This window comes from Hylobates moloch, unplaced genomic scaffold, assembly GCF_009828535.3.
Source record: "Hylobates moloch isolate HMO894 unplaced genomic scaffold, HMol_V3 SCAFFOLD_7, whole genome shotgun sequence".
NCBI classification, from domain to species: Eukaryota; Metazoa; Chordata; class Mammalia; order Primates; family Hylobatidae; genus Hylobates; species Hylobates moloch.
Genome location: NW_026652282.1, coordinates 80,694,859 through 80,720,960, shown reverse-complemented (window position 1 = coordinate 80,720,960; position 26,102 = coordinate 80,694,859).

Here is a 26,102-nt window from a genome sequence, read left to right as displayed (position 1 = left end):
TTTTTTTTTTTTTTTTTAAGACAGAGTCTTGCTCTGTCCCCCAGGCTGGAGTGCAGTGGCGCGATCTCGGCTCACTGCAAGCTCCGCCTCCCGGGTTTGTGCCATTCTCCTGCCTCAGCCTCCCGAGTAGCTGGGACTGCAGGCGCCCGCCACCTCGCCCGGCTAATTTTTTGTATTTTTAGTAGAGACGGGGTTTCACTGTGTTAGCCAGGATGGTCTCGATCTTCTGACCTTGTGATCCGCCTGCCTCGGCCTCCCAAAGTGCTGGGTTTACAGGCGTGAGCCACTGCGCCTGGCCTCATATTCTAAATCTTTTATTGTCATTTCAACAACGTTCACAGCATCTTCACCAGAAGTAAATTCCATCTCAAGAAATCACTTCCTTTGCTCATTCATAAGAAGCAATTCCTCATCTGTTTCAAATTTATCACGAGATTGCAGCAATTCGGTCACATCTTTAGGTTCCACTCATTATTATACTCCTCTTGTTATTTCTATGACATCAGCAGTTGCTGCCTCTGCCGAAGTCTTGAATCCCTCCAAAGTTATTCATGAAGGTTGGAATCCACGTCTTGAATTCCTGTAAATGTTGCTATTTTGACCTCCTCCCCTGAATCACAAGTGCTCTTAATGGCATCTAGAATGGTGAATCCTTTCCAGAAGGTTTTCAATTTACTTGCCCAGATGCATCAGAGGAATCACTATCAATGGCAGCTACAACCTCTTGAAATGTATTTCTTAAATAAGACGACTTGAACATTGAAATCACTTATTGATCAAATAATGGATATTTAGTTGGCAAGCATGAAAACAGCATTAATCTCCTTGTACATCTCCATCAGAGGCCCTGAGTAACCAGCTATATTGTCAATGAGCAGTAATATTTTGAAGGGAATCTTTTTTTCTGAGCAGTAGGTCTCAATAGCGCACTTTCAATATTTGGTAAATCATGCTGTAAACAGATGTGCTGTCATTCAAGCTTTGTTGTTTCATTTCAAGAGCACAGGCAGAGTAGATTTAGCATATTTCTTGAGAGCCCTAGGATTTTCAGAATGACAAGTGGACATTGGCTTCAACTTAAAGTCATCAGCTACATTAGCCCCTAACAAGAGAGTCAGCCTGTCCTTTGAAGCTTTGGAGTCAGGCATTTACTTCTGTCTGGCGATGAAAGTCCTAGATAGCATGTTCTTCCAAAATAAGGCTGTTTTGTCTATAAGGAAAATGTGTTGCTTAGTGTAGTCACCTTCATCAATGATCTTATCTAGATCTTCTGGATAACTTGCTGCAGCTTCCGCACTGGCACTTGTTGCTTCATTTTGCAATTTTATGCTATGAAGAGGGCTTATTTCCTTAAACCTCTGCTAGCTTCAAATTTTCTTCTGCAGCTTCTTTGCCTCTCTCAGCCTTCATAAAATTGAAGACAGCTAGGGCCTTTCTCTGGAATCAGCTTTGGCTTAAGGGTATTGTAGCTGGTTTGATCTTCTATCTAGATCACTAAAACCTTCATATCATCAATAAGATTGTTTTCACTTTCTTATCATACATGTTTCCGCTGGAGTAGCACTTTTAATTTCCTTCAAGAACTTTTCCTTTGCATTCACAACTTGCCTAACTGGTGTAAGAAGCCTAGCTTTTAGTCTTTATGGGCTTTGTGTGCCTTTGTCACTAAGCTTAATCATTTCTAGCTTTTGATTTAAAGTGAGAGATGTGCAGCTCGTCCTTTCACTTGGACACTTGGAGGTCATTTTATGGTAATTAATTGGTTTAATTTCAATATTGTTGTGTCTCAAGGAATAGGAAGGACCAAAGAGAGGAAGAGAGACAGAGAAAAGTGGAGCAGAACACCCACATTTATCGATTAAGCTTTTTGTCTTAGATGGGAGCAGTTTGTGGTGCCTCAAAACAATTGCCATAGTAACATCAAAGATTACTGATCACAGATCACCATAACACATATAATAATAATGAAAAAGTTTGAAATATTTTGAGAATTACCAAAATGTTAAACAGAGACACACACCTTCAATTTGTTAAAAGAAAAAAAAGCAATATCTGTAAAGCACAATAAAATGAAATGCAATAAAATAAGATGTGCCTGTATTTTATTTTCATTCATTTTAAAATATTTTCTAATTTCCTTTGTGATTTATTCTTTGACTCATTGGTGATTAAGGCATGAGTTTTTTAACTTCACATATTTATAAATTTTCCAAATTTCCTTTGCTATTGATTTCTAATTTCATTCTATTGTGGGAGAGAACAAACTTTGTATAATTTCAATCTCTCAAAATTGATTAAGGCTTGTTTTGTGGCCTATGATGTGGTCTATCCTGGAGACTGTTCCACGTGAGCTGAAAAAGAAGATATATTCCACTGTTACTATATTCCACTCCACAGAGTCTAGTTGGTTTACAGTGTTTTTTAAGTCTCTACTTCGTTACTAATCTTTTCTTTAGTTGTTCTATCCATTACGGAAAGTTGAGCATTGACGTCTCTAATAATTATTGCTGAATTGCCCATATGTCTCTTCAAGTTAATTGTTTTTTTTTTTTGCTCAAATAGTAAGACTTGAATGTTGAAGTCAATGTATTTTCGGGCTCCGTTGTTAGGCACCTGCATTGTAATAATTATGTTGTTTTCTGGATGGATTGACATTTTAGTAACTAAAATCATGAACTAAAATTTTCATGATCTCTAATAACAATTTTGTCTTAAAGTCTATTTTGTCTGATATTAGTATACCTGCTCCTGTTTGCTCTTGGTTACTGTTTCCATGATACATATTTTTTCATCCTTTTGCTTTCAACCTATATATGTCTGAATATGAAGTGTGCCCCCTATAGACAGAATATAGTTGCATCATTTTTTATCCATTCTGCCTATCTCTGTATATTTTAGTTGGAGTTATTAATCCATTTACATTTAGTATGGTTACTGATAAGATAGTATTTACATCTGCTATTTTGCTGTTTGTTTTCTATATGTCCTGTCATTTTGTTCCTTAATTCCTCCATTATTATCTTCTTTAGTGCTAAGTAAACACTTTACTGTGTATCACTTTTACTCCCTTATTGTTTCTTTTACTATATTTTTTTGAGTCATTTTCTTTGTGGTTGCCATAGGTATTACAATTAACATCTTTTTTTTTTTTTTTTTTTTTTTTTTTTTTTTTTTTTTTTTGAGACGGAGTTTTACTCTTGTTGCCCAGGCTGGAGTGCAATGGCACAATCTCAGCTCACTGCAACCTCGCCTCCCAGGTTCAAGCGATTCTCCTGCCTCAGCCTCTTGAGTAGCTGGGATTACAGGCATGTGCCACCACGCCCAGCTAATTTTGTAGTTTTAGTGGACATGGGGTTTCTCCATGTTGGTCAGGCTGGTCTCAAACCCCCAACCTCAGGTGATCTGCCCGCCTCGGCCTCCCAAATTGCTGGGATTACAGGCGTGAGCCACCACACCTGTCCACAATTAACATCTTAACATACAGCAATCTAACTCAGATTAATACCAACTTAATTTCAATAGTATACAAAAACTCTGCTGTTACATAGATCCTATCCTTCCCCCAACCTTTGTGCTGCTATTGTCATAGAAATTATATTTTATTCAGTGTATGCCCATTAATACAGATTTCAAATTCCTGCATTATATTGTTTTTATAATCAGAAAGGTGAAAAGAAAGAGTTCCAAGCAAAATATATATTTATACTCTTCAATATTTACCTCTGTATTTATCTTTACCAGTCCTCTTCATTTCTTCATGTGAATTCAAGTTACTCTCTAGTTTTATTTTATTTCAGCATGAAGAGTTCTCATTTTAGCTCTTGTAGGGCAAGTTTGCTAGTGATGACTTCTCTCAGTTTTTGCTTATCTAGGACTGTCTTACTTTCTCCTTCATTTTTGAAAGATAGTTTTGCTGAATATAGAGTTCTTGGTTGGCATGTATTTTTTTTTCTATTAGCACTTTGAATATTTCATCCCAAGGCCTCTGGCCTCCATGGTTTCTGATCTATCAATCTTATTGAAGATACCTTGATTAGTTGCCTTCTCTCTTGCTGCTTTCGTGGGCTCTGTCTTTGGCTTTTGACAGTTTAATTATGATGTGTGGATTGCTTTCAGTTTATCTTAATTGGAATTCATTGAGCTTCTTGCATGTGAGATTAAAGTTTTTCATCAATTGCAAAAAAAATTTAGCCATTATTTATTCAGAAGTTCTTTCTAACTGTTCTCTTTTTCTCCTCTTTTTCTGGGACTTCCATTATGCATCTGTTGTTACATTTGATGTCTCACGGGTCTCTGAAGTTTTGGTCATTTTTCTTCATTTGTTTTTCTTTCTGTTCTTCAGACTGGATAATCTCAGCTGACCTACCTTAAAGAATTGATGTTATTTATTCCTTACTTGTTTGAGAGAATTCATCCATGTAACCATCTAGGTTTGGAATTTTCTTTGTAGGAAGACTTTTGCTTGCAAATTCAATTTTTTCAGTAGATGTGGCTACTTGGATTTTTATATTTCTTCTTACATCAATTTTGATCATTTGTGCCTTTTAATATATTTGTTTGTCCATATCTCCTAAGTTGTCAAATGTATTAGCATTAATTTATTATAACATTCTCATATTATTATTTTACAGCCTGAAAGATCTATAGTGATGCCCCTTTTCATTCCAAAGAAAAGATACTTTGTATCTTTTCTTTCTTTTCTTAATCAGTCTAACTAGACATGTACTGATTTTTTGGATCTTGTCAACAAACCAAACTTTGGTTTTATTGATTTTTCTCTATTGCTTATCCATTTTCCATTTCATTAAAACATCTATCATCTTTAATATTTGTGCACTTTTACTTACTTGGGTTTTAATTTTTCTTCATATTTTAGCTTTAGAAAGTAGAATAAAATTGTATTGATATTAGGGTTTCCTTATTTTCTAATGCAAACATTTTAAGCTTTCCTCTGAGCACTGTATTAGCTGTATCTCATAAATTTTGCAATGATATGTTTTCATTATTATTCAGCATATGACATTTTCAAATTTCTAATTGATCTGTGGGTTATTTAGAAGTCAATTTTTAGTATCCAAATATTTGAGAATTTGTAAGATGTCATATTGTTGATTTCTAATTTAATTTTTTCATGTGGGAAAGACACTGTATATGATTTCAATTTTTAAAAATTTGTTAAGACTAATGTATGTCATAGTATATGGCTTAGCTTGGTGAATGTTCCACAGGCACTTGAAAAATATTGGAATTGCACTATTGTTGAGGGAAATGTTCCATGAGTCCTAATTAAGTTAAGGTAATTAAAATTGATACTTAGATCTTCCTTATATTTACTTATTTTTAGTCCAGTTGTTCTACCAATTATTGAAAGAGGTATGTTGAAACTTCTAAATGTTTGTGCATTTGTTTATTTCTCTTTTTGCCTCTGCCAGTTTTCATTTACTGTATTTTGAAGCTTTAATATAAGGTGCCTATATGTTTATAATTGTTATATCTTCATGATATATTAACACTTTTATAATTATGAAGTTTTTTTTGAAGCTAATAATGCATCTTGTCTAGAAATCTACTTGATTAAATTAACCACACCAGTTTTCTTATACTTACAGTTTGATTTATGTATAATCTTCGATCCTTTATCTTTCAACCTACTTATATCCTTATATTTAATGTGTGTCTCCTCTGAATAGTACATAGTTCTTTCTTGTATCCAGTCTCACAATATGTCTGCCTTTTAATAGAAATATTTAGTCCATTTACAGTTAAAACAATTACATTAAAATTAATTAAATTAATTTAAATTAATTCTTACTAAATTACATTTTAAAGTATCTCTTCTCTTCTTGATTTTGTCTCAAAAGTCAGAGTCTCCACTTATTTTTCTTCTATGTTTTTCTCTCTCTTCTTTGAGCTGTATAGTTTTAATTGATCTATCTTCAAGTTCACTATTATTTTTCTTCATCTCCAACCCGCTCTTGAGCCTATCTGGTGAATTTTCATTTCCAGTATTGTACTTTTGAATTCTTGAATTTTCCTTTTTAAAATGGTTTTCATTTCTCTCAGAGATTCTTTCTCTGTTCACCCACTAATTTCATTTCTCTTGTTAACTCTATGCATACATTTATAGTGCCACCTTTGAAACCTTGTCAGCTACACCCAACATTTAGACCCATTCTGATGCATTTGTTTTCTATTGAATAGTTTTTTCCTGAATGTGGGTAAGACTTTCCTGTTTCTTTGCATATCTATAATTTTGTGCTAAAATTGGACATTATAGATACATTCTGATGATTCTGGATTATATTGTGTTCTGAGGATGGTTTTCTTGTTGCTCTATAGGTAAATCGTATGAATTCAAATGGCAAACTCTGTCTCTCCTGTGATGTACAGCAGCTGATATATTTGCTCAGTTCTTACAGTTTCTTGATGCTACTATTTTTACCCTGGCTTCCTGGGAGTTCACCTGCACCTGAATATCTTGTTGGTCAGCCAAGGACTTCAGCATAGCTTACACTCAGATATTGGGGTTCGCCCTCTGTTTAGTTCTCTTGCTTATGGAATTTTTTCCCTAAATTTCTCTGCTGTCCTCTGACACATCAAGCCAGTAAAACTTCAGTTTTCAGCCACCTGCATAGGTTGGGAAACGCACTTGGATTTTTTTTTTTAAACAGAAAACACAAATCTCACCCAGTGCAGCTGTTTTTCTGGGGTAAATTCCTCTCTGTGTCTTGCCTGTTTTTTCCAACAGATGCCCTGGTATCTCCCCTACATATGCATAGTTTAACAGTCAGCCAGCTTTAGGGTAGAGTTAGTGCTCAGATTTTGTGTTTCACTCCTTTGCTTCCAAAATTTCCCTCCTTAGATCCATACCTGCATTTCCAGCTTTGGATTTTTTCCTGCTGTCAATTTTTGTTTTTTTTTTTCTGCTCTAGCCATGGAGGGAGGGGAAATCCTCAGAAAAGAAAGTCACAAATTTGTAATTCTTCCCCCTCTAATTGCAGCTTTTCAAGAGTAAGCTTTTCTCCTTCTTCTGTTCTGTCTGCTCTTACATACCTTCCAGTAAATTAAACTGTTGGGATTTTTTTTTCCTAGATTTTATAATTATTAACTGTACAAAGTTTCACACAACCACTTCACTTTGCCGTCATTACCGGAAGTTCTGTATTTGAAAAGGGTCTAAAAGGAACTTAGGGGCTCAATGTAGTCACTAGGTAGTTTGATAGCAAACTGACTATTGGACTTTTTTCATGTTCACTTACTGGCATACCATCACAGAACGTCAAGTCCATCTTTGATTTTTTCTCTCCAATAGCCACAGAAACAGCCAACTGCTAAAATACTGATTAGATCATCCTGGAGATAATTTCATATGGGCATTTAGAAAGTAGATTACAATATATGATAAAGCATACTGATAGGAAAATGGGGCCAGACACGGTGGTTCACGCCTGTAATCCCAACACTTTGGGAGGCTGAAGCGGGCAGATCTCCTGAGGTCAGGAGCTCGAGACCAACCTGGCCAACATGGTGAAACCCCGTTTCTACTAAAAAAAAATACAAAAATTAGCCAGGCGTGATGGTGGGTGTCTGTAATCCCAGCTACTCGGGAGGCTGAGGCAGGAGAATCACTTGAATCCGGGAGGCGGAGGTTGCAGTGAGCTGAGATTAAGCCACTGCACTCCAGCCTGGGCGACAGAGCAAGGCTCCGTCTCAAAAAAAAAGAAAAAATAAAAGAAAATGATATTATTTATCAGCATTTTATATTTTCCTGTCTTTCTTGTAAAACTTTGGATTAATTTAAAAGGATAATTGAGTAAAACTTTCGATTTAGGAGAACAAATCTCCTTAATTGCTCCAGATATATCCATCAAAGTGAGGAACTCTTAGAACAGACATTAATTTTAATGCTCTTGTCTTTCAAAACATGCACACACACACACACACACACACATCACACAGGGCATCTCTTGATGTTCAACAACCTTATTTTTCTTTTTCTTTTTTTTTTTTTTTTTTTTTAGACGGAGTCTCGCTCTGTCACCCAGGCTGGAGTGCAGTGACACGATCTTGGCTCACTGCAAGCTCTGCCTCCCGGGTTCACGCCATTCTCCTGCCTCAGCCTCCCGAGTAGCTGGGACTACAGGCGCCCACCACCACGCCTGGCTTTTTTGTATTTTTAGTAGAGACGGGGCTTCACTGTGTTAGCCAGGATGGTCTCGACCTCCTGATCTCGTGATCCACCCGCCTCGGCCTCCCATAGTGCTGGGATTTGGGATTACAGGCGTGAGCCACCGCGCCCAGCCAACAACCTTATTTTTCAAAAGTTATCACTTCCACTTGTGCCCTAAGAGTACCCAGAAATAATGACTTTATAATAGGCAACTTTAAATTAGCATGTACCACCTCTCTAGGTGGGTAGCAATTTGCACAACATATCTTAACATTTCAGAAACATGATGCTGAGCACCTGTTTACAAAGAAATTTCCCCACTAGTGAAATTTGAGTGCAAATCACAAATAGATCAACAGTGAAAAAGTACATAGTTCAGTGGCTTTACTATTAATAAGAAAGGCGGCTGGTATGACAAATTCAACTTTGTGTGATAACCTGAATTGCCACTTGTGACCAGGCTATGGGCACTCAAAAGATAAGACCATATAAGCTTGACCAGATCCTAGTGTTTCCTCAGAACTTCTCCAAGAGGAGCTTTCCCTTTTTGTGCTGATATTTTGCCTTTTCCCGATTTGTATCCACACAGCCAACGAAGTTTGATGTTGAAGCCATGTAAAAAAAAACTTAGAAGGGAAAAAGAAACAGATAACATTTTAAAATAGGAAAATAATCTATATTCTATTTTGCTTTGTTTTTTAATAAGGCTCAGTAAAATACCTTCCCAGATCTTCTCACAGTTTGTACAGAAATAACAAGGTCATGTCCATATGGCATAATTTTTTACAGTAAACTCAAATAATAAATCAGAGTTCAATGATATTTTACAAAGTGAACCTACGTGTACCTACCACCCATGTAAATAAATAGAACATTAGCAGCACCACAGAAGCCCCCTAATATTCTCTCCGAATTCCCTCCTCCCTAAAGGTAACAACTGTCATGAGTTCTATAACCATAGGTAAGTTTTGCCTGTTTTTTAGCTTTACATAAATGAAGTAATGAAATTTGTGTTCTTTTTATCTGTGCTTGATCACTGTTTTAAGATACATTCATGTTGTTGCATATATAAGTAATACATTTATTGTTATTTTTCTTAGCTTCTTTCCTGTTGCTATAACAGAATCCTACAGACTGGATAATTTATAAAGAAAATAAATTTATTTCTCACAGTTCTGGAGGTTAGGACAGTTTATATCAAGATGCTGGCATCTGGCAAAGGCCTTTGTGCTGTGTCATCCTATGGCAGAAGGTGGGAGGGCAAATGAGCACATAAAACAGAGAAAAGATGGGGGTTGAACTTCATCGTTTTACCAAGAGCCCACTCTCTCAATAAGTAACCAACTCCTGCAATAATAATATTAATCCATTTATGAAGGTAGGCACCTTATGGCCTAATTACCTCTTAATAGTCTCACCTCGTAATACTGTCACCATGGAAACTAAATTTCAAACATAAGTTTTGGAGAGGACATCCAAACCATAGTATCATTTCTGTCTAGTGTCACATTTTGTGAATATGTCAAAAGGTATCAATTTTTCTGTGATGAGCATTCTGGATGCATCCAGTTTTGTCTTTTATAAATGGTGTTGTTTTGGACATTCTTGTATTTGTGTCTTGGTGAACATATGTACGAATCTGTAGGGTATATACCCAGGAATGAAACTGATGAGTCATAGAGTAAGCTCATGTTTGTCTTTAGTAGATATTGCCATTTGGGGCAATTTTGAATAGTTCTTGATAAGTTATTAGGCAATAATTTGAATCATTAAATACCATAAAAGTCCTCCAGCAGGGCAGCTACAAGCATTTTTTGAGATTTGAAGAGCATAAATGGAATAATGAATGAGATCCATATTCATTCACTCATTCATTCAACAAGCTTTTGGTGTGCATTTTTATATACCAAGCATTGTGCTAGGCATTCGCAGTACAGCATTGAGTGAATCAGTGTCTGTTCTCACCAATAACTTTACAATTTCTCTATTAAAATAATTTACATTTAGCAGAAAACATAAAAGAAAATCTTTGACCTGTGTCGTGAGTTAAATTGTGACAACCCTTCAATTCATACATTGAAGTCCTAATCCCCAGTACCTCAGAATATGACTTTATTTGGAGATAGGGTCTTTAAAGAGCAAATTAAGGTAAAATGATGTCATATGCATGGGGCCTAATCCAATATGACTGGTACCCTTATAAGAAGAGTATGAAGAGAAAATTAGGACTGTGATGGTTAATTGTATGTATCAACTGGATCACAGGGTACTCAGATATTTAGCTAAATATTATTTCTGGGTGTGTCTGTGAGGGTGTCTCTGGATGAGATTAGCATTTGAATTGGTGGGCTCAGTAAAGAAGATTACTTTCTTCATTGTGGGTGGGCATCATCCAATCTTTTAAGAACAAAAGTTGAAGGAAGGGAGAATTTGCTCCTTCTGCCTATTTAGTTGGAAGATCAGTCTTCTTCCACCCTTCGACTGAGACTTACACCATCAGTTTCCCTGGTTTTCAGATCTTCAGACTTGGACTGAACTACACCAATGGCTTTCCAGTTTGCAGACTGCAGGTTGTGGGACTTAGCCTCCATAATTGCATGAGCCAACTCCTCATAATAAATCATACATTATATATATATATATATAATATATAAAAATTTATCCTATTAGTTGTGTTTCTCTAAGAAACAATGACTAATACACAAACACGAAGATGCACTAACAAAAGGAAGACCATGTGGGACACAGTGAGAAGAGAAGCCAAGAAGAGAGACCTGAGGAGAAACCAAACCTGCTGACATCTTGATCTTGGACTTCTAGCCTCCAGACTGTGAGAAAATAAATTTCTGTTGTTTAAGCACCCCCGTCTGTGGTATATAACACCCCTAGCAAATTAATACCCCTTGGGTTAGGCGGACAACTGTTATATATGACAGCAAAAGCCTGATGCTTAAAAGAAACAATTCATAAACTTAATCAAAATTGAAAATGTTTGCTCTACAAAAGACACTGTGAAGAGAATGGAAAAGAAGCCACAGAATGGGAAAAAATATATGCAAATCATATTTCTGAGAAAAGAATTTCACTAACAATATATAAAGAATTCTCAAAACTTAACAATCAGAACACTAAAAATTCAATAAAGACATGGGTAAAATATTTGATCGGACACTTCAAAGAAGATATACAGACAGCATAAAAGCATATGAAAAGATGCTCTATGTAATTAGTCATTATAAAAACGCAAATGAAAACCACAATGAAATTACACTACACACACCTAACAGAATGGCTTACATTAAAAATACTGGCCATATCAAATTTTGTTGAGGATGTGGAGGAACTGAAACCCTCATATATTGGTTGTGGGAATGCAAAACAGTACAGCCACTTTGGAAAATAGTTTGGCAGTTTCTTATAAACATATACTTACCATACAACCCAGTCATCCTACTCTTGGGCTTCTGTCTAAGTGGAATAAAAACCTGTGTTCACAGGAAAATCTGTTTGAAAATGTTCATAGCAGCTTTATTCATAGTTACCCATAACTGGAAACAACCCAAATGTTCCTTAACAGAGGAATGGATAAACAGAATATGGTACATCCATCCAATGGAACATTTACTCAAAAATAAAAAGGAATGAAATACTGATACATGCAACAACAAGGATGAGTCTCCATTATGCTGAGTAATACATATATATTACATCATTCCATTTACATGATATCCTATAAAAGGCAAAATTATAAGGGTATAGAACAGATTGGTGGTTGCCAGGTAATAAAGGCTTGATTACAAAGGTAACAAACAAGATCATTTTGCGAGAAGAGAGGAGAGTGATGAAACTGGAACTTGATTGTAGTGGTTGTGGTTACATAACTGTGTATATTTGCCAAAACTTATAGAATAGTCACCAAAAGGAGTGAATTTTGCTGTATGTATGTAAAAGATAAATGACAAGTGATGAATTCAGATATTCTCAGAGTCAAACACTATCCTTCCTCCTGTGGGGGAAGACCCCATTTGCACAGTTTTCTACATGTGAAGATAAGTTCAAAAATGAATAAAAGTAAAAGATATCATAGTGTGTATGGAGAAATTGAAACAATTTATTGTTGCTAAAGAGTGATGCTGAAGAATTAGACAGGAATAAATTTATGGAGGGTCTTGTATGCCCTGCAAAGTGATTTTGATCTTGTACTGTAGGGAATAGGAGCTACTGGAAAATGTTGAAATAGAGAGTGATATAGTCAGCTTTACATTTTAGGTAAACCAATCTGGCTATGATATGGAGAAAGGATTTGACATGTAGAAAGACTGTAGACAGGGAGATCAGTAAGAAGATTTTTGCTATAGCCCAGGTGAGATATGAGAAAAGTCTGGGCTCAGGCAACATTTGTAACAGGAATATAGAGTAGCGAAAGGTTTCTGAGCCCTGTGGAATGTAGGTACATAAGCTCAGGGAAGTAATGACCTAGAAAAAGGATCACCTAACTTTGGAAGCCTTCTTCGCACTCTCTTGTTTCAGTCATAAGGGAGAGAATTACCATTTCTTGACCCTATTCTAATTTCACTGATATGAACACATGCGAATCCCAGGCAATTTTGTAAAAACTACATGACTTCATGTTTTTCAGATGTTTCAATGAAATTCCGTGGCATTTATTCTGCTGGAGCTTAAGAAAAAAAAAAAAAAAAAAAAAAAACAGAAATCCAATGGTAACCAAATGGCAGTGATTAAACGACCCACAGTTAGGATGGCCATACATTCCAGTTTGCTAATTGACAGTCTGTTTATTCCTAATCTACCAGAATAATTATTATAGTATATTAATAACAGCACCTCCTTTCATTCTCAAGAATGTCCTGGTTTGAATGGTAAATTTGTTGGTCATCCTAACTTGTAGTATCTTCCCCATTTGACTATTATTCGGCAGAAAAAAAAAAAGCCAACATTAAAATGTCAATAAATTCATCTTTTGAATAACAGTCGAGAGAGACTTGTTCATCTACAAAGGCCTATAGAAAAGTAAAACCAAATGAAAAGCTATATAAAATAAACATAAAAGTAAATCATTTAATAATATAGAAATATATCCAATCAATGAACTTGATCATCAGTTACTGAGTTTTCCCATTTACCTTTTTTCCCCTTCATACTAACTCTGTAAAATGTAAACTTTTACTGCCATTTTGTATTTAAAAATTTCAGCACAGCATCCCCAAGGCCTTGCAGGGAATTAGGAGGTTGTGACTGGTTGCTAGGTCCCTCACTGTTCTCTTTTCAAAGCATCATTCTTTATTCTGTCTTCCTCAATCCTATGAGAAACCAAAGCAAGCTTGCTCAGTAGGGTTCCTCGTGAAATATCAAGAATTCTGCACTAAATAATCACCTCACTCATGCTAGGTCCACATAGGACAGACAGAAGAGAAAGAAGCATAACAACTTTGTTTTCTGGCACACCATTCTGTCACATCAAGATTGGTTTTTGATATACCCCAAACCCTATTTTCATACTCCGATCATAATGCTAAAATATAATTCTGGCCTGTGTAAGCCAATAGAAAAGTGATAGACAAATAGAGTAATGAGGCAAAGAAGCTTGGAAGCAAAATAAAATAGTATTTTATTATTTTGGCCCATCCTACTTCCATAAAGGACTTCAGGCAATAAAATAAAAAGCAGTCAGTGGTTGTAATAAATTACATTAATTTTTAGCAATAATCAAATGGGAAGTAGCCATCAAGTCACCATTTCTTAAAATTTTTTTTGCTTGATCTTTAGTTTTAAAAGAATTAGAGTTCTGCAGACTCTTCTCAGGTTCAACATCTTGAATAAGATACTAACTCAAAGATTAATACTTGGCTTTTTATCTCCGTAACAGTCCAATGCCTTCAAGCTTTCTAAAATGAAATTGAATTTGAATAAGGATAGTACTCCTGAGGTCTGCAAATTGTCACTTCTCAAAAGGTTTCTTCTCTATATTCCATATTCTCTTTCAGAAGCCTATATGACAGATAATTTAGACCCAATTCTAAGATGTAACATGCATGTCAAAAATTTTCTTTTTAAAGAAACTGATATGCTCTTCAATTCCCTTAGATATAAAGAATATCTACATAAAATGTATTCACAAAAGATGTTTTGACATGGCAAGCATGGGCTTTTGCAAGAAGGTAAAGAAAATGGCCTCTCTTCCACTTCCCTTACCCCCAGCAGGGACCAAAATGGGTACTAAATCAGTTACCTTCACCATCTGTCCCATTATTCATTATGTTGCACTGTAATTTATTTATGTATCTGTCTCTCCCACTAGACTCCATGAATAGGTTGAGGGCAGAGGTTGATTCCCATTCATCTTTATTTCTCTGGCACCTACCATGAAAGAAATTCCGTGACTTGTTGAATGAATAAATAGGGTCTCATTTTAATTTTGTTAGAGGCCAGATGTACAATGTGTAACATATTGCCTCTTACATAGTAAGTGTTCTATAAATGTTAACTGTTGTTTACTATAAGGGGTCAGATGGAGCTGTACTGGAGATTCCTACTGGCTATTAATTTTTTAAGAATTTTAGTTAGAAATAAGCAATGGTAGGGGTATTTACACCATGGAAATTGGCAAGCATTTAACTTTAATAGTAATGTGTTACTATTCCACACCCTCACCCCCAAAAACAATTGTTAATCATTTACCAGCACACCATTGAGGTCAGATGGCATACCATCCTGGGGCTTGAATACCTCCAATTGGTATTAATGTGTGTACATATGATAAACTGTACGTATGATGTGTGTTCAATTCAGGAGATTGGAGAGAAGGAGAAAGAAAAGGAAGCATATAGGGAAAGCGAAGTAGTCAGCCAGCAACTAAGTGAAGCTCCAAATCCAATCTCTCATCACTAGTTAATTCCCTTGGACAACACCCCACTTATAATACAGAGTCTCCTAGAGGGCTTAAATTTGGCCAAGAAGAAAGAATTGGCTGATAATCTCAAAAGTGGCAATTCAATACCAACCATTATTAAATTTACAAGAAATTAAATTCATCGTAAAAACCTTCACGGCTGGGCACCGTGGCTGATGCCTGTAATCGCAGCACTTTGGGAGGCGAAGGCAGGCAGATCACCTGAGGTCAGGAGTTCGAGACCAGCCTGGCCAACGTGGGGAAACCCCATCTCTACTAAAAATATAAAAATTAGCCAGGCATGGTGGTGCACACTTGTAATTCCAACTACTCGGAAGGCTGAGGCAGGAGAATTGCTTGAACTCGGGAGGCTGAAGTTGCAGTGGGCCGAGATTGCACCATTGCACTCCAGCCTGGGTGACAAGAGCAAAACTCCATCTCAAAACAAACAAACAAACAAACAAAAACTTCACAAGGTATAATATTGACGACATAAAGATTTTCTAACCATTAAAATTCTCCATGATGAACCGGGTTGCCTTGAAGGTTGTGAGTTCTTTGTGTACCTTAAGAATATTCACAATGAAGCTAGATGAAAATCTTCAGAGATATTGCAGAACAAATTCTTACCAGCTGATCCTCTAGCACCTTGCTCTTCAAAGTCTCATCTGCAGACTTCTCAGGATCCACTCCAGACCTATTGAATTAGAATCTGCATTTTAATAAGATCCCCAGTTTATCCAGATGAAAATTAATGTTTGAGAAAGCTTGCTCTAGATCGCCTCTAAGATCACAGCTACCTCTAGGATTCTTGTGCCTCTATCACTTGGATGAAGACATACAAGTCATGCATATATTTTTCAGGAAATGTCAGAATAAAATGTCTTTACATTCAACTTCAGATACAAGTTCCAAAATAATCTCAATATACTTACCAATGGGCAAAAATCAGCAAGATGAAAGTCAAAAGCCAAAGTATGAAATCTATGTTTAAACGAATTCCTGAAAAACCAAAAGAATCAGGGCAAATCCACAGGATGAAGGCCTGCAAAAGCATCTAGGTGACTGACATACAGGCAATTCATCCCTTATCTTTCTGTCCTAGATTCTGAGCTCTTTTCATTTGCTCTCATGGGTTTATATTACTTTATGAGTTTCCTGGAATCACTGCAGGAATATACAACAGCTTCTTAATTAGACCATTTAGTAAGATCCTCAGTTATAACAGCATCTGTTTCTTTTGGGCTGTTCCCTTCTTCCTCTTGGGCCTGGAATAGAGTTCTGTTCCAAATGAGTGCCCAATCAATGCTATTGACTGATATGAATTATTACTATCATTTTAGATAGTGCCTTCGTTTCTATACCTTTCCAGTGACTACAAAGTCTGAATAATACAGTAAAACAAATCCATAATGTAAACTATTTATATTGATAAACAGTATATATATTAATTTTATCAAATTAATTAACTGATATACAGCTATAATTTCTAAATAATTGTCTGCAACTAACATTTTTAAACTTTAAACTATAAATGTTTCCCAAAAAGTGATCATATCTATTGACCACCTCTCAGGACCATGGCATCTCTTCCTGATCTGTGTTGGGTAGAACAGGGTTAGAAAACTTTTTCTGTCAATGGCCAGACAGTAATTATGTTAAGCTTTGTGAGTCATACAACTGCTGTCACAACTACTTAGAAGCAGCTATAAGCAACATATAAATGAATGAATGTGGCTGTGTTCCAATGAAACTTTATTTACCAGAACAGGCAGACCCTAGTATGCTGACCCTCGAGGTGGAAGATTCTGTATTATAAGTAGCCAAGGTCTCCTTTTGCACTTACTCCATGTAAAGATTGCTCCAGTTCACATGACTTTGCCCTCTTTTCAACACAGGAACTGATAAGGGTGTTCTTTGTCCAATATAAACCAATGATGAGTACAATCCAAACACATGTGTTGACAAATTGTTGAAAGAAAGACACAATTGCACAAGGGTGTCTTTTGTTTCTATTTGTCTTTTTTCTCTCTCTCTTTTTTTCTTTTTCTGTGACAAAGTCTTGCTCTGTCACTCAGGCTGGAGTGCAATGGCATGATCTTGGCTCACTGCAATTTCTGCCTCCCCGGTTCAAGCGACTCTCCTGCCTCAGCCTCCTGAGTAGCTGGGATTACAGGTGTGTGCCACCACACTCAGTTAATCTTTGTATGTTTAGTGGAGACGGGTTTTCATTAGGTTGGCCAGGTTGGTCTCGAACCCCTGACCTCAGATGATCCACCAGCCTTGGCCTCCCAAAGTGCTGGGATTATAGGCATGAGCCGCCACGTCTGGCGCCATTTGTCTTTTGCTCTTCTGTTGTCATGTAAATGCAAAGCTCTATTCATCTGCTTATCTTTCTCTATCTGATTCCAGAGGAAAAATCGCACACCAAAAACTCTTCTTTGACTCTAATAATGGAGATGGGCAGGCACATGAGCCAAGGCTGAGTTAAGCTGCAAAAATAAATCTAGATTGAGAAGTTCAGAGACTTTTTTTCATCCTCTATCAGTCATGTAAAAGGAGTGACCAGTTAGATAAAGCAACCCTGCATTATCTCAAGAGGACCTAACTAATTCCCCCTAAATCTGTTTAGTTCCAAGTCTGTGGGATTCCTTCTCATGACACTACTTCCCGCACTAACTTCTTTAACCAACTCGAAGAGGATTAAGGGCTCAGTTGACACTTACGGAATGAAAAACATGTTCTGGCAGCTTTGAGCAGTACCCCTATGAGTTAGAATGTCAGATAAAGGAATCTGGGAGCTGTATCCCATTTCGAATTCAAACAGATATCAGAAAGGCCTTAAAGGTTCTATTTTAGTTTGCAAATTGATATATATCAGAAGACAAGAAAGACAAACAGTCCTCATCAAGGCAGCATTTTTGCAAGTTTAATCCAAAAGTTCACAGTTTCTTTGACCCTTACGAAATCGCCTTGGCAAAATTATGACTGAGACAGTGAAAGGGTTCTAACTTAACTGACTCCATCTTGCTTCTAGCCTCCAAGATGTCCTTGTTCATTCCTGGGCGTAGGCTGAACTAACTTTGGGAGAAACTTAGTTTATAGTTTATAGTTTAAACAAAGACAGTAACAGCCCTTTCCCAAAGCAGACCTCCTTCCTGCCTGGGACTAGGTTGCCTTTGTAGGTCTAACATTAACCACAAGATTAGAAATTATGGTTTAGAAGTCATGCAGCTGGAGGCTACAAGATTCTGACCGTCCCTAAACTGCTCCTAAGATCAGTGCTTGAGATACTTTGCAGACTCTGCACTTGATGGATCAGCTGGCACCACCCAGATCAATGAACTGGCTCATCTGATCTCGTGGCCCCCACCCAGGAACTGACTCAGAGGCAAGAAGACAGCTCTGACTCCCTATGATTTCATCTCTGACCAATCAGCACTTCTGACTCACTGGCTTTCCCCCCCGCCACCAAGTTATCCTTAAAAACTCTGCTCCCCCAATACTCGGGGAGACTGATTTGAGTAATAATAAAACTCCGATCTCCCGCACAGCTGGCTCTGTGTGAATTACTCTTTCTCAACTGCAATTCCCCTGTCTTGATGAATCGGCTCTGTCTAGGCAGCGGGCAAGGTGAACCCCTTGGGTGGTTACACTTATGGTGCTCAAGATTACTTTGCTTCTCCCAGAACACTATGTAATAAAAGGAAACCGATCAATGAAGAGAGACCTACCCTGCATGTGAAAAGATAGCTATGGGGAAATATAAAACAGTTTTATTTCATGGTTGAGTCTATCTAATATTTTTCCAATATTTTAAATTCAGTATTTTTACCCTGCTTAAAACAATACAGGAGAAAAACCCCTGTATTTTAACTTTAGAAAGTTTACAGGAACACTGATTTTGGCTTTGCTGTAGAAGAGATTTAGGGGTTAATTTATTTATTTGACAAGAGCGACAGTACAGAGTCAGATAATCCAGCTGTTATAATTTTGAAGTAAGCATAAATGTGATTTAGAAGCATGTTCATGTTGCTATGCACCTGCTGGTGAAAGATAGTAGTGAAATCCTCAGCAGAGGCACCAATTGCAGTAATCTTAATGAACTGGAGCCTGAAAACCATCAAGAAATAGCCACAACATCTGCGGTAAAGAGAGCAAGCAAGAGAGAAAACAATGATAAACAGGAAAAATGTTAATATTGTTTATTCTTTGCAAGACATGCATCAGATACCTCCTCCAGCTTCCCTCCTTAAACATACAAATGAGTATGGGCTACTTCCTCTTTCATCTAAAGTGAATGTTGAAGAGAACCTTCAATCTCATTGACTAATTCTGCTGCTCCTTTAAATTGAATTTTTATACATATGGGTACACAAACCAATCTATATGCAGAACAATTCTTTGAACAGCATGCAAATGGTTTGGGATTACATGCTAGGTATCACACAAGTGAGTTTTCACAGTACAAAAGAATGAATTCCTTATTGTGGCACTTGAGATAACAATACTAAAGAATTTCAGCTCAACTTTAAATTGCTCCCTCCAACTGTTGTAGTTTTCTTAGTAGAAGTATTCTTAGTAGAAGTATAACATCATTCTTAGTTTCTGCTTTCTTTTACCAAGTAATAATTGCTCATCTCTACTAAAGAATGATACATCCATCCTTTCATTCATTGAGTCAGTCAACAAACATTTATTGAATAACTATCATATCTCTAGCACTATCTTAAACATGGCAAATAGATAAATATGGCCTGGTCCTCTAAAAATTACATTCTTTGTAGGTATGACAACTATATATAGAAACTATTCAGATCAAAAAAGAGAGAAAGTGAAACCCATCTCTAACTTGGGATTTTTTTCTTTCAATCCAACAAATCTCCTTTTTGTCACTGTAATATATTGACCTTGGGTTTTGGTTTACTTAGGTGTGTCCCTGAGAAATTCTTATCAGTCACCTTTCTTGAAAAGATATTATTACTAACCCAGAGCCTACCATTGTATGTAAGGCACTGATTACCAGGGTGGAGCAGGCAGAAATATAGAAGTGGTCTGAAGGAATCCCTTAGCAATGATGCATGAGGATGGAAAAAGTTAAGCCTCAAGGTTTCTAATGACATTTTTATTGGTGCACAATGAAAGTTTCAGCTGCTGATTCTGCCCCAGCTCAGTTGCCCAGGGTTTTGCTGATAAGTGGAACCAATGAGGGAAAGAGGAGACAGGTCCTAAGGAGAGAGACTCTTTAAATATTACAGTATTTTATTACCTGAGCAGGTTTGATGCACAACCAGCATGCACTGGTATCTGATTGCTCAATATTTTAATATCACCCTGGGTCTAGGTACCAAATATAAAGTGCATAGAGAATTTGAGTTTTAAAAACTAAGTCACTTCTGAGATTTCATCAGGGAGGAGATGCCTCCTGAGAGGAGTCTTTAAAGGATAAATAGGAGCTAGGCTTGCAAAGAGGGCTGAGGGCATTCCAGACAGAGAGGACATGCTCATAAATAAGAAACATCATGATGAGTGTGGGTGAAGGTACTAGCATCTCAGTGTAGATGAAGCATAGATTTTGAAATAGAGAGAGGTAGGAACTGAGCCCAGAAACAAAGGTACACAGGGCAAAAATTATTGCTGATTTTATACGGCATACTGTGGAATTGGGACTTTATCCTAAGAACTATGGGGAGCCATTTAAAGGCTTAAGCAAGGCAATTTGGAGGGGGTGGGGGAAGTTCCTGTGGTTAAATTTGCATTTAAAAAGGTTACTCAGCCTGCAATGTAGAGAATAAATGAGACTGGGCAAAGGCAGAGAGTAAAGATAATTTTGTATACCTGAGGGTTGCAGTTATGCTGGACTGGTACAGCAGAAGGGAAAATTACATGATCTTTGAGAAGCCAGTAAGGCACAAAAAGTCTAGAAGAATTGGAGCTGTCAAGGTAGTGGATATCTCAGTACAGTGAAGACTAGCTATAGCAGAATTGAGGAGAGTGAGTTGGAAAACTAGAGGTCATAACTAGAGAATGGATTATTGGAGTTTAAGATTTCATACGTGGTAAGGTTTCAAGGAATGAAACTGCCTTTGCACAAATTGTACCAATGAGAAAACTGTTGACAGTAAAAGAGATCTTTTACTGTCTAACCAACTCCATCTTGCCTTTAACCTCCAAACTGCCCTTGGTCACTCCTTGTCATGAGACTAGCTAACTTTAGGAGAAATTTAGTTTATAGTTTAAATGATAGTAGCCCTTCCCAAAGAGCTAACCTGCCTTTATAAAACTAATGAAAGGCCACCAGGTTAGGAGAATGAGAGGGCCCTGAATTCTGCTAAGATGTAGGCATAGTTAAACAATTATCAGCCATTGTTCCAGAGGTCAGAAGATTTGCAGCTTCCCCAGTTACTCCTGTAAATAACATCACTATTGTAGAACATCAAATTGGCCTTTTGAGATGTCTTTTCAGACTTTTGCATTTCTGATGACTGGATGGTTCCACCCAGACCATTTTCCACACCACTATGATTGCATCCCCAATTGATCAGCAACACGCATTCCCTAACCACCTGCCCACCGAACTATATTTTTAAAACCCTAGGCTCTGAATATTCGGGGAAACGATTTGAGTAATAATAAAACTTTATCTCCCATTTAGCTTGCTCTATATGTATTAAACTCTTTATTGCAATTCCTCTCTCTTGATAAATCGACTCTATCTGAGCAGCTGGAAAGAAGAACCTGTTGGGCAGCTCGGTAATGAAAATGTCTACCACGTAGCCAGGAAAGTTGAATGCAGAGTTACAGGTTGAGGCAGACAAAGAGCAAGGCTACAAGTGATTCACAGTTCTGACTGTATTAGAATAATCTGTGGTGGTTTTAGACGTTCCAGAAGCTAAGGCCCCCCACCTTGAGAGATTCTGATGTAGTAGGCAAAACTCAGAAATACACACTTTGAAAAACTTTTACAGATGTTTCCAGTGCACACTGATTTGGAAACCCCTGAGGTTGGAAGGATTATCCGAACAAACCCTGAAGTCTCCAGATGACAGCAGAATTTGGGAAGACTAGAAAGCAAAGTCTTCACTGAAAGTAAGATAGTGAGGAGAAAGTCAATACGTAAGGGAGCTGAAGAGAAACTGATGGTGGCATAGCTAGAGGGCAAGAACTTCAAAGGAGCAGGGGTTTTTGCTGGAGTGGAGGGTGAAGGATTTAACTTAGCATCAGCCAGCAAAGGATGAAGGTGTAAACCTCACCTCCCAACACTAACTTTCTTTAAATTGGTTTACACAGGACAAAGTTGTTGGCACATCTCCAGTTCACCACCGGCATTTCCAAATTTTGACTCCACTTTATTCTGTGAAGAAATGGCTTCAGGGATGTTCTCATATTCTGAAGCCCTACTTTCCACTTTTCAGAGCTCATTCCCTTCTTAGATATTTCATTCCCTTTTAGGTGACCACAGCCTTTGCGGGGAATAAAATGAATCTTGTGAACTTGAATCCAGAAATTTTAATATATAGATTATATTCTATAAATGTCAGTAGCTCACTTCACTTACTTGGTTTTCAAGACATTTGTGTGAATGAGAATCAAGTGCTATTTGATCATGTAAATTAGATCATTTTCAGAAAAATGGAATACAATGGAATACATTATACAGCATTTGGACAAAAGAAAATTCCAAGCGACTGTCTCTAGTGGTAGTAGTAATATGAATATTGGTGAAGCCAAACAAATAAAAAGCATCAAGTTTGTTCCTCTAGTGCATTTTATTCCTGCTCTTTTAAATTGTTTCAATTATAAAAGTAATGCAAGTTCCATGTAAAAGTATTAAATAATTCAGAGGTATCTAGAGTAAAAGTAAATGTCGTCTTTCTACAGTACCACACCCAACTTCCCTCTCCTCGTGTGCATTTCTTTCCAGAATGTCCCTATGCACTTATAAAATGTATGCATGTATGTATATGTGTGTTATGCATTTTTATACAACTTCTCTTTTGTTAGCAATATAACACGACACAAATATCCTTCCATGACAATACACACAGATCAACTTCACTCTTTTTAGCATATCTATAGCATTTAATAATGCACAATATTTTTAAACAGATGCCCCCTCTTTTTGGATGCTTGTTTCAAAGGACTTACTGGGACAGAAAGTCCTTCACCAAAGAGACATCTAAGCAATCCTTCAGTGTTCACCACACGTCTGTATGGTTTTGTTTTCTTATATTTAGAATCTTTCATCCTTCTGGAATTTATTTTTATGTATGATATGAGATAGATAGGGGTTCTGATTTTCCTATTCAAATAGATAGCCAATTCTTCCTATTAAAAATAAGTCTTGCATAAACCTTCTCATGCACCTTTTTGTGTGCATGTGTTAATATTTCTGCAGCATATATTCCTAAAAGAAAAATTGCTAGATCAAAGAGCATGCACATTTAAAATGTTGAGAAATTACTGCCCAAGTGCCTTTCAAAATAACATTTACATTTCCGCAAATATCTTGAGTACCCATTTCCCCCATCCTCTTGCCAATTGTGTATATTATCAACCTTTTTCATTTTACAAGTTAGCTTATTCTCTATGTTGACAATTCTCTCTTTGATTGCAAGAAAGGCTGAGAACATCTTTCCTATGTTATTGGCAACGTTTCTTTTCTTTTTTTTTTTTGAGAAGGAGTCTCGCTCTGCCACCAGGCTGGAGTGCAGCGGCACAATCTCCGCTCACTGCAACCTCTGCCTCCCGGGTTCAAGCAATTGCCTCAGCCTCCTGAGTAGCTGGGACTACAGGTGTACACCGCCACGCCCGGCTAATTATTTTGTGGGTTTTTTGTTGTTGTTTTTTTTTTTTTTTGTATTTTAGTAGAGACGGGGTTTCACCATGTTGCCCAGTCTGGTCTCAAACTCCTGAGCTCAGGCAATCTGCCCACCTTGGCCTGCCAAAGTGCTAGGATTACAGGCATGAGCCACTGTGCCCAGCCACAACATCTCTTTTAAAAAATTTCTTGCTCATATATATTATCCTTTTTTGGGCAGGCGGTGGCTTCTTATTTATTTGTGGGAGGTCTTTATATATTACAGATATGAACTCTGTCTATTATTTATGTTAAAAAATATTTCCTCAAAAAATGCCTTTTAATTTTGCTTAGGATGTCTTTCATAATGCTGAAAGAAGCTTTTACATTTCATTTTGTCAGATCTTTCCATTTCTTTCTTTATGGATTTTGGCTTTTATATTCTGTTTAAGAACACTTTCCCACACTCGAGATTATTTTAAAGATAGATATTCTTTACCATTCAGAACATAGACATGGGCAAAGATTTCATGACAAAAACATCAAAAGTAATTGCAACAAAAGCAAAAATTGACAAATGGGATATAATTAAACTAAAGAGCTTCTTCACAGCAAAAGAAACTATCATCAGAGTGAGCAGACAACCTACAGAATGGGAGAAAATTTTTGCAATCTACCCATCGGACAAAGGTCTAATATCTAGAATCTACAAGAAACTTAAACAAATTTACAAGAAAAAAACAAACAATCCCATCAAAAAGTGGAAAAAGGACATGAAAAGACACTTCTCAAAAGAAGACAAGTATGTGGCCAACAAACACGTGAAAAAAAGCTCAACATCACTGATCATTAGAAATGCAAATCAAAACCACAATGAGATACCATCTCACGCCAGTCAGAATGGCAATTATTAAAAAGTCAAGAAACAACAGATGCTGGTGAGGCTGTGGAGAAATAGGAACGCTTTTACACTGTTGGTGAGAATGTAAATTTATTCAACCATTGTGGAAGATAGTGTGATGATTCCTCTAGATCTAGAGATCTAGAACCAGAAATACCATTTGGCCCAGCAATTCCATTACTGGGTGTATACCCAAAGGAATATAAATCATTCTAATATAAAGATGCATGCACACATATGTTCATTGCAGCACTATTCACAATAGCAAAGACATGGAATCAACCCAAATGTCCATCAGTGATAGACTGAATGAAGAAAATGTGGTACACATACACCATGGAATACTATGCAGCCATAAAAATGAATGAGATTATGTCCTTTGCAGGGACATGGATGGAGCTGGAAGCCATGATCCTCAGCAAATGAACACAGGAACAGAAAACCAAACACTGCTTGTTCTCACTTATAAGTGGGAGCTGAACAATGATAACAGCATGGACACAGGGAGGGGAACAACATACGCTGGGGCCTGTCGGGGGGTATGGGGGGAGGAAGAGCACCAGGATAAATAGCTAATGTATGTGGGTCTCAATACCTAGGTGATGGGTTGATAGGTGCAGCAAATCACCGTGGTACACGTTTACCTATGCAACAAACCTACACATCCTGCACATGTATCCCAGAACTTAAAATAAAATAAAATAAAATTTTTAAAAAACATAGGTATTCTTTTACATTTTATTCTAATATGTTGTCACAGCTTGAGTTCCCCCGTATGCAGAATCTGAGACAAACTTTAGCCTTCTGGATTTTTATTAGTGTTCTTGGGATCAACACCTGTAAATTGGAGGAAAAGGAAACAATTAGAGGGAAAAGTTGAGCTGCCATGCTAAGCCAATGACAACCTCAGCCTACCTCATGGGCAGCTCTTTAATTGAACTGAGATGGCCATGCCTATGTATTCCTGCATGTAATCAGTCATTGGATGTGGACTGCCCCCATGGGAAGGGGTGTGACCTTGGGAGAGGCAGCTTTCTGCAGCTGAGGCAATCACTGAAGCGGCCGGGATCTTCTCAAGACCATCTACTAACAACACTCTCAGCAGCTGGGGCAGTAAGTCCTTCATCAAAGAGACATCTTAACAGTCCTTCGGTGTTCACCACATATCTGTATGGTTTTGTAAGAAATATTTAGAATCTTTCATCCTTCTGGAATTTATTTCTATGTATGATATGAGGTAGGTGGGGGTTCTAATATTCCTATTTAAACAGATAACCAATAAACAGATACCCAATTCTGTTTTTTTTTTTTTTTTTTTTTT